Genomic DNA, 10,468 nt, shown 5'->3' with positions numbered 1-10,468 from the left:
GGTTTTACAGGTTTTTTGAGTTCTTGGTGAATTGATAAGCTTGAGAGATCGTGGTTTTAGGAAGAAGTTATTTTGTTTCCTAATACTACGCGGGTAGGAATCGGCGGGAATTGCAGCAAATTTTTTTTTTTTTTTTTTTTTTGATTTTTTTTAGCTAAAAAATTCACAACCTTAATTACATTAAAAACAAAAATGATAATATTTGAAATATATGAGTAGGAGACCGATTTTAAAAGATCTACGGTTTCTTTGATTTTTTTAAAATATAATATTATCTAGGAAACCATATATTTCACGTACAAGGTTTCTTATATTTTTTTCTAAGAAACCGTACTTCTAAGATAATTGGTTTCTTCATCTAACAAACCTAATAAGTGACTTATACGGTGCCCTATCAATGGTTCCTTAGCCCATTTTTGTAGTAGTGTAAATGGAAAAATGAATTCTATTCATTAATGTGAATGGTTAACCAATAATGTTTTACAAAGTATTAAACTCTAAAACTTTAAAACATTAAATAAGGACATCAAAGCCATTCTCCAACATGCTTGATTCCCATAGCTGCAGTGTGCGAGTTGTGCTTCGCTTCCGGCAGAGGTTTAGTTAATGGATCTGAGATGTTGTCATCAGTTCCAATCTTGCTTATCTCGACTTCTTTTCTTTCAACGAACTCTCGTAGAAGGTGAAATCTACGAAGTAAATGCTTGACTCTCTGGTGGTGTCTAGGCTCCTTTGCCTGTGCAATAGCTCAATTATTATCACAATACAGAGCTATTGATCCTTTAATGGAGGGGACTACACCAAGTTCACCTATGAACTTCCTTAGCCATATAGCTTCCTTTGCTGCTTCATGTGCAGCAATGTACTCCGCTTCAGTTGTAGAATCCGCAATGGTTCTTTGCTTAGCACTTTTCCAGCTTACTACACCTCCGTTGAGGCAGAAGACAAACCCAGACTGTGATCTGAAATCATCCTTGTCGGTTTGGAAACTTGCGTCTGTATAGCCTTTAACAATTAATTCATCATCTCCACCATAGACCAGGAAATCATCTTTGTGCCTTTTCAGGTACTTCAGAATATTCTTGGCAGCAGTCCAATGTGCCTCTCCTGGATCTGACTGGTATCTGCTCGTAGCACTGAGTGCGTACGCAACATCCGGGCATGTACATATCATAGCATACATTATTGAACCAATCAATGATGCATATGGAATCCCACTCATTCGTCTACGCTCATCAAGTGTTTTTGGGCACTGAGTCTTGCTTAGAGTCATTCCATGAGACATGGGTAGGTAGCCTCGCTTGGAGTCTGCCATATTGAACCTTTCAAGCACCTTATTGATATAAGTGCTTTGACTGAGTCCAATCATCCTTTTAGAACTATCTCTGTAAATCTTGAAGCCCAGTATGTACTGTGCTTATCCTAGATCCTTCATCGAAAAACATTTCCCAAGCCAAATCTTGACAGAGTTCAACATAGGAATGTCATTTCCGATAAGTAATATGTCGTCGACATATAATACTAGAATAGAAATTTTTCTCCCACTGACCTTCTTGTATACACAAGATTCGTCTGCGTTCTTGATGAAACCAAAGTCACTGACTGCTTCATAAAAACGTATATTCCAGCTCCTTGATGCTTGCTTCAATCTGTAGATTGATTTCTTAAGCTTGCATACCTTTTTAGCATTCTTTGGATCCTCAAAACCCTCAGGCTGTGTCATAAACACAGTTTCTGTTAAAACGCCGTTTAAGAAAGCAGTTTTGACATCCATCTGCCTTATTTCGTAATCGTAATATGCAGCGATTACTAACATTATCCGAATATACTTTAGCATTGCAACTGGTGAAAAGGTTTCATCGTAATCCACACCTTGGACTTGCCTGTAACCTTTTGCAACCAATCTAGCTTTGAAAACTTCGAGTTTCCCATCCTTGTCCTTTTTCAGTTTGAAAACCCATTTGCTTCCTATGGCTTGGTAGCCATCTGGCAAATCGACCAAATCCCAAACTTGGTTTTCAGACATGGAGTCTAATTCAGATTGCATGGCTTCTTGCCATTGCTTGGAGCTAGGGTTCGTCATAGCTTGTTTGTAAGTCGCAGGTTCATCACTTTCAAGTAATAGAACTTCATAGCTCTCGTTCGTCAAAATACCTAAGTACCTTTCCGGTTGAGATCTATATCTTTGCGATCTACGCGGGGTTAATTTCAAGATGGTCCTTGATTCTCACCAGATACTTCTAAAGATCTCTGAGTTTCATCCTGAATGTCATCTTGAGCATTCTCTGGAGTTTGTTGTTCGACTCGAATTTCTTCAAGGTATACTTTTCTCCCACTTGTCATTTTGGAAATGTGATCTCTTTCCAAAAAGATACCATCTCGAGCAACAAACACCCTTGTTCTCAGATTTATTGTAGAAGTAATACCCCTTTGTTTCCTTTGGATAGCCCACAAGGATACATTTGTCAGATTTTTGATGAAGTTTGTCTGAAATTAATCGTTTGACGTATACTTCATATCCCCAAATCTTAAGAAAAGACACTTTTGGAGGCTTTCCAAACCATAACTCATATGGAGTCTTTTCAACAGCTTTAGACGGAGCTCTATTTATAGTGAGTGCAGTTGTATTTAGTGCATGTCCCCAAAATTCTATTGGAAGTTCGGCCTGACCCATCATTGATCTAACCATGTCTAGCAAGGTTCTATTCCTCCGTTCCGATACACCGTTCCATTGAGGTGTTCCAAGAGGAGTCAATTCTGATAGAATTCCACATTCTTTCAGATGGTCATCAAATTCATAGCTCAGATATTCACCGCCTCTATCAGACCGCAGTGCCTTAATCTTTTTGCCTAATTGATTCTCTACTTCACTCTGAAATTCCTTGAATTTGTCAAAGGATTCAGACTTACGCTTCATTAGGTAGACATAACCATATTTACTGAAGTCATCAGTGAAAGTGATAAAGTAGTTGAAACCACCTGTAGCATTTGTACTCATTGGTCCAAATACATCTGTATGGATTAAACCCAATAGTTCATTTGCTCTTTCTCCAACTTTAGAGAAAGGTTGCTTTGTCATTTTGCCAAGTAAACATGATTCGCATTTACCATAATCCTCTAAGTCAAATGGTTCTAGAATTCCTTCCTTTTGAAGTCTTTCTATGCGTTTCAAGTTAATATGGCCTAATCGACAATGCCACAGATAGGTGAGATCTGAATCATTATTTTTGTCCTTTTTGGTATTTATGTTATAAACTTGTGTGTCGTACGTGATCCAATAAATAAAGTCCATTGACTAATCTAGCAGATCCATAAATCATCTCTTTAAAATAAAACGAACAACTATTGTCTTTTATTAAAAAGGAAAATCCTTTAGCATCTAAGAAAGAAACTGAAATGATGTTTTTAGTAAGACTTGGAACATGGAAACAATCTTCCAGTTCCAAAACTAGCCCAGAGGGAAACGACAAATAATAAGTTCCTACAGCTAATGCAGCAATCCGTGCTCCATTTCCCACTCGTAGGTCGACTTCACCCTTGCTTAACCTTCTACTTCTTCTTAGGCCCTGCGAATTGGAACATAAGTGTGAGCCACAACCTGTATCTAATACCCAAGAAGTTGAATTAGCAAGTATACAGTCTATAACGAAAATACCTGAAGATGGAACGACTGTTCCGTTCTTCTGATCTTCCTTAAGGTTTGGACATTCTCTCTTGTAATGGCCAATTCCATCACAATAAAGACAGCTTGATGTGGACTTGTCCAGCTTTGTCTTCTTTCTTGACTCAGCATTGCCCTTGGACTTTCCACCTTTCTTGAAGGGTCTCCCTTTAGCCTTGAGTAAATCTTTGGCCTCACAGTCGAGTACTATCTCAGCCTTTCTGGCAAGGTGAACAAACTCTGCAACTGTTTTTTCTTTTGGTTCACTTAGGTATAGTTGCTTAAAGCGACCAAACCCATTGTGCAGTGAATTGAGCAAGATAGAGACTGCCATCCTTTCGCTTATTGGTGTTCCTAGCAGACTTAGGCGATCAAAATATGAAAGCATAAGCTCCACATGGAACCTTAGTGGGACACCAATCCTTTGTTTAGTGCGAAGGAGATGAACATGTGTTTCTTGGACCTCCATCCTAAAACACCTGTTATGAGAACTAACCTTTAGACCAGACATTGATTCAATCAACTCATGGACGTTTAGGTCCCTGTCCTCCGTGTTTCCACGACAGATATCCCTCAGATTCTTGATGAGCGTAAAAGGTTCGTAAGCTACAAACCTTCTAGCCCATTCATCAGGGATATTGTTCAGCATGAGACTCATATTTATTGAGATCCGCATCCCAGGCGGCAAATCTTTCAGGGGTCATGTCTCTGGCATAGTAGCTTGGCATGGGATGGAACAGTACATACTCAAGTCCATTGAGTCTGACTACTTCAACTAGCTTAGCTTCCCATTCAAGAAAATTTGTTAGGTTCAGCTTGACCATAAGCTCAGAACCCATGATGATGTTTTGATTGTTGTTTGCCATAGTAAAACTACAATTAAAAAGAATAAACAAATAAATAACCATTCACAGTTTCTCTTAATAAACTTTAAATTCTAGCAAACATGCATAATTTATCATTTATTAAGCATTTTATTCAAGTTATGTGTTCCGGCAGGTGTGAATAAAATGATTCCAAGATCCTTAAATCATTGAAGAATTAAGCACATTATGTATTTAGACTCAATTCTAAAATATTTTATGTAAGCAAAGCCTTTGCTAATAGTCTAGAAACTACTCTTGGTTGATAGGTACGTCTAAGAACTTATTAGGTAAACCTATCTCATTTGCCACGACATAAAAGGACTCCTTACTTATATCGTTGAGTTTCACCAGAACTAACATGTACTCACAATTATTTGTGTACCTTACTCCTTTAGGATCAATAAGTAATACCTCGCTATGGCGGAAAACTATTACTAAGATTGATGTAAAGGTTTATCCAAGTAAGTGTTATTTTGGCATGGCACCTTTTAACTCAATTTTAAAGTTTGGAACTTAAGGCTCTTACTATGTTGGTTAGATTTTAAGTGAACTAAAATCCTTAATCATGCAACATAATCAAGCCACAATCTCATGCATAATTAAGACATATTTAAAGCAATAAATAACTTAAAGCATGCATAAGGTATAAATGTGATCTAGTATGGCCCAACTTCATCTTAAAGCTTCAACTTCAAAGTCCATCTTGAAAATGGATAGGAAACTCCGTCTTGAATTTCACCATGGGAGGCGCCATTTTCTTCAAATAGGATAAGCTATAATTAAACTAATTACAACTATTTGATGGTACGCAGACCATATTTAAAGCAATAAAATTTGGTACTTTAGACCAATATTACATTCAAATTAATGGTACGCATACCATATTTTCTATCCTATTTGGGCCATACTAGTCACTTTCAATAACCTGCAAAACAGTACATGTACAATATATACCATTCACCCATTCATTATCATGAATGGCCCACATAGCTGGTTAGTAGAACATATTATGCATCACATAAACATTTGCAGCAATTAATCAAGGCTTCCAATAATCTACCAATTATTCAATCCTTATTAATTCTAATCAAATTGTTTTAACCTTAAAGGAATGTAGACCTAATCAAGAGTTTATGACTAAAAGCGCCCACTAAACCAATAAATTTACATGCTTTACTAACTTTAAACATAAAATTGTATTTCCTACTCTAACCGGAAACATACAAATTTAATTAAAATTTAAAGCTCATATAAATTATTAATTGAATCCTTTAATTTATTTTCAGTTGATTTAAATAAATGAATTTAAATTTATTCAAGGTTTTATTTTAGTAAAATAATTAGTATAAATTAGAATTTATAATAATTAGATTATTCAAAATTAAATTTCGAGAAAACAATTTAAATTACGTATTTTAAAGTTAATTAAAATCGTTTCCGAACTGAAAATTTAAAATTAAATTCAAAGCGCATCAATCGTAACAAGACGAGGCACTTGGGCTTGCGCCCAAGCCCCATCGAGTCACGAGGCAACAGCGACCCAACGACTGATCGCACAGCAATGCATGAGCGGGCCACACGCATCGCAGCCAGCCCAGGCCACGCTGCGCGCAGCCCGCCTCACTCGACGCGTTTGGTCTGCTCGCTGGGCGAGGCAGCGCACGCTGTGGCGCAGCACCCATCGCTGCCCACACGCGTCTGCTCGCTCGGCTTGTGCCTTGCCCCCATCGCCCATCGCCAATCGCGCAGCACACACGCCCAGGCGCCATTGCTTGTTGCTCGTTGCATTCGTACCGCATGGGCGACGAGCTCCCTTGCTCGTCGTCACATGCCCGCACTATACAACACCCCTTAAGGGTAACACGTAGCGTCCATTGCTTTATGCGTGCAAAATTCATGAGCGAATTACATAAAAATTAAAACTTTTTAATTCAAATTTATTGACAAATTAATAAATTATATTAATTTCATAAATTTAGGGCCAAAAATCGAAAATTTATTAATCAATTAATTTCTGATTATCATGGATTCAAATCTAGGTCATAAAAATTTAAAATTTATCAAAAATTAACAATTTTTATGGTGGTTTTTAATCATGGATACCTAATTAAATCGTCAATTAATTATGAAAATCAAATCAAATTCTAAATTATTTGAATTTCAACAAATTAATTACAATTACAAATTAGGCTGTATAATTAACAAGCTTAGGCATATAAATTTTTTAAACATATACTCCCTCCTTCCATAATGTTCCTCACTTTTCCATTATGCGCGGTCTCCAATGCATTACTTTGATCGTTAATAATTTTATTTTCGTATTAGTAAAAATTATAAAAAATTGATATTTAGAAAATTTATATCGAAACGAATCCAATGATATCCCACAAGTTAACATTTATACTCTTAATCATACTATTAGTTAAACATGAGGAACATTATGGAACAGAGGGAGTATTGTAGGTCAATCAAAAATTCAAGATTTAACAACAAGAAGCGCATATATTTAATTTAACATCTTAAAATTACAAACTTTGCGTTCGAAAAACTAAAACCTCCGAAAAGTCATAGTTAGGCTTCGAATTTGGGAATTCTGGGTTCGGCCGAAAAAGAGTTTTTTTGTCAAAATTTTAGAATGCCTTTTACATACAGAATTGACACAAAAATCACTCGATTTCGTTGAGTAACGAAGAAACTGCCGAAAACTGCGAACATATAATTAAATAATCGCAAATTTGCAATTAATTACAATTACGAAATTAATCACCCCTTTTAATTCCTTGCAAATTTATAAAATTTAACCATGTTAAGCAATTATTATGGAATTAATTAGAGGCTCGTGATACCACTGTTAGGTTATGACACATATAATTGAATATAAATCATGCGGAAAAACCATAAAAGCAGGAATCCAAATTAATTGACACATAACAATTAGCATAATTAGCATGCATACTCTTTGTAGCGTGCCCTCCCTAGCTGCGCCCGAACCGAACAAGAACAAGTCTAGGACTCCAAATGTCGTCCCTCCGTAGATAGTCCATAGCACGCTCGGATCCGCCTTAGGTTTAATTAACTAGAATTGCGCCAAAGGTACTATGAAATTTTCGGATTTTTATGACAATTAAAAGTCTGAGTTTTAAGCCTAAAACTTGAATGAATACTTGAATTACTCGTTATAAATTGTGAACTATGATCACCTATTTATAGGGTATGGAAATCGGATATTAGAATCCTACTAGGAAACAATTTAGCTAATCTGAACAATTTAGCTAATCTGAATTTAACTTAAATTCAATTAATTAATTATCTAGTAGATTTAGGAAATCAATCTAAACGAATCCTAATCGATCAAGATTTCGTACACAAGCACAAACACACACACGCACAGCAGCCCACGAAGGGCGTCGTGCACGCGCGCGCTGAGGCCTGGCCCAGCAACTTCTCGCAGCCCACGAGGGGCGCGCCTGCTGGCCTTGCTCGTGCTTTGGATGGGCTTTGCTTGCTTGGTCGCGCGGGCTTCGCTAGGCGTTGGGCCTAGCTTCGTGCTAGGCCTTGCGTCTAGCAAGCTCGTCCGATGTTTATTTCGTACGTCGCGCTTCCGATTAATTTTCCGATTCCGGAATTCTCTTCCGAGACGAACAATATTTAATATTTCCGATTCCGGAATAAATTTCCGTTTCGAACAAATATTTAATATTTCCGTTTCCGGAATTATTTTCCGATTCCGATAATATTTTCGATTCCGACAATATTTTCGTTTCCGGCAATATTTCAGATTCCGGCAATATTTCCATTCCCGATAATATTTTCCGATACGTACCATGTTTCCGTTTCCGGCAACATCTACGACTTGGATAATATTTATATTTCCGATATGATCCATATTTCCGTTTCCGGCAATATCATCGTTTCCGGAGTATTTATTATTTGCCTTTGACGATCTCAGCTTCCACTGGAACCAAGATCCGTCGATTCCAAATATCCATAGATGGAGTATTTAATACCATTAAATACTTGATCCGTTTACGTACTATTTGTGTGACCCTACGAGTTCAGTCAAGAGTAAGTTGTGGATTAATATCATTAATTCCACTTGAACTGAAGCGGCCTCTAGCTTGTATAATTTACACTGAACCGCATTTATTAGACTTACCATTAAATGCATACTTGGACCAAGGGAATTATTTCCTTCACCTATTTCTATCATATATTCTACATATATATGTATCATTATATATTGAAAACCTTAATATCCATCAATACAAACATTATAGGAATCTATATTAGGCATCATTAGCATTATATAGCATAAGGGCAGGAACCAACACGTGTGTAATCATTTTTTTGAGGACTTCGAGTTTGCTGAGTCTTCAGCATCCTCAGTTCTTCTTCTTTTACCTGAATCAGATGACAGAGGTTGGTCTATTCCCATGGCATCAAAAAAATTCTCTTTCTTCTTTAGGGGAAAGTCCAGTACCTAAGGGAAGATTGGAGCCATACTCAAAAAGTGGAGAGGAAAACTCTGAAGCCTTGGATGAGCTCATTGCAGACATGGTATTCTCCAGGAGAAGAGCTTCATGATCAGAGGCTTCCCTCAGCATATCTTTGAAGTTTTCAGTAGCTAATAGTTGATCATACATATTTGAGTGCAGCTGAATTTGGTTGGCAGCCGGAGTTTGGTGCTTAGGGGTTGAGACACAGATTTGGGATACTTGATTTTGTGGTGTAAGGTGAATTATACCTCCTTGATCAAGTTTAAGCACTGGTTTTCTGGTTCTAGGAGCAGACTTCTTAATGGGGGTAACTTTGATCCATTTTCCAGGAATAGGAACATTAGGGTCAAGGGTAGATGAGTTGTTTTCCTGAGTCTGGTCAGGGTTTATGTTAAGTCTTTCCACTAACATATGCATATGAGATTGAACTTTATTTGGGCATGCATCTAAATTATGAGTGTCAAGACCACACAGAGGACAGACTTCAACCATGCCTTCATAATTCAAATGTATGTTTTTGACTCCAGATTTTAGATTAATACATAGGGAACCAGGAATTGGATTGGTCACCGAGATATTAACTAAAGCTTTAGCAAACCTGACCTTTCTCCGATATTTGGTATAGTCATCCATTTTTACATAATTACCAACAGAGGATAAAAGTTCTTTTAAGCAAGAGTCAGACTAATAATGGACAGGAAGTAGGTGGAGCTTGACCCATTGGTCAATTCTATCTACATGAGTTGTGTAAGGGCAGAACAAGGGAAACCAGTTAAGAAGAACAAAGTTTAAACCCTGAACAAACCAAGGCCTACCCTCCCAAACTAAAGACTTATCCTCTTCATTAAAAGACTGGATTAGATACCATTCATTTCCCATAGGCAGCATATTAATATCCCCTTTTAACATCCAGTTTCTACGCATTTTCCCTTCAATTACTCTTTTGGGGACAGGATCACCAAACACTTTACCTACAAGACAAGTTGCAAGCATTTCACGAGTAACATCGTCATCAGGGGAGGGAGTGATAATGGTCTTAACTTCAGGATTCAAGGGGGTAGAGGAAGTGTTACCCATATACTTTTCATGTGGATCATCTCTTGTAGTAGGGGAAGTGGCATAAATAGGCTATTTGGTTACTTGGTTTCTTTTATCAGAATATTATCTTGGGAATCAGAGTCTTCATTCTTTCAAATTACAAAAATTTTGGTCACTGAATACCTAGGTCTAATCCATTTTAACAAATAAATATGCATTTATTTTCTCTCTCCATCCCCTCTCCCTTCATCTTCTAGGATTTCAGTTTTTTTGGTTGTTGAAGCTAAAAATGGTTTAATTTCTGATATTTTTGACACTTGCTCTTGTTTTATTATTGTTTTCTCTTCATATTTTGTTTTCTTTTTTTTCCGTTAATTTATTCTCAATTTATTTTTAGGATGTTCCCA

This window comes from Spinacia oleracea, chromosome 4, assembly GCF_020520425.1.
Source record: "Spinacia oleracea cultivar Varoflay chromosome 4, BTI_SOV_V1, whole genome shotgun sequence".
Classification (NCBI taxonomy): Eukaryota; Viridiplantae; Streptophyta; class Magnoliopsida; order Caryophyllales; family Amaranthaceae; genus Spinacia; species Spinacia oleracea.
This window is presented reverse-complemented; position numbering follows the sequence as displayed.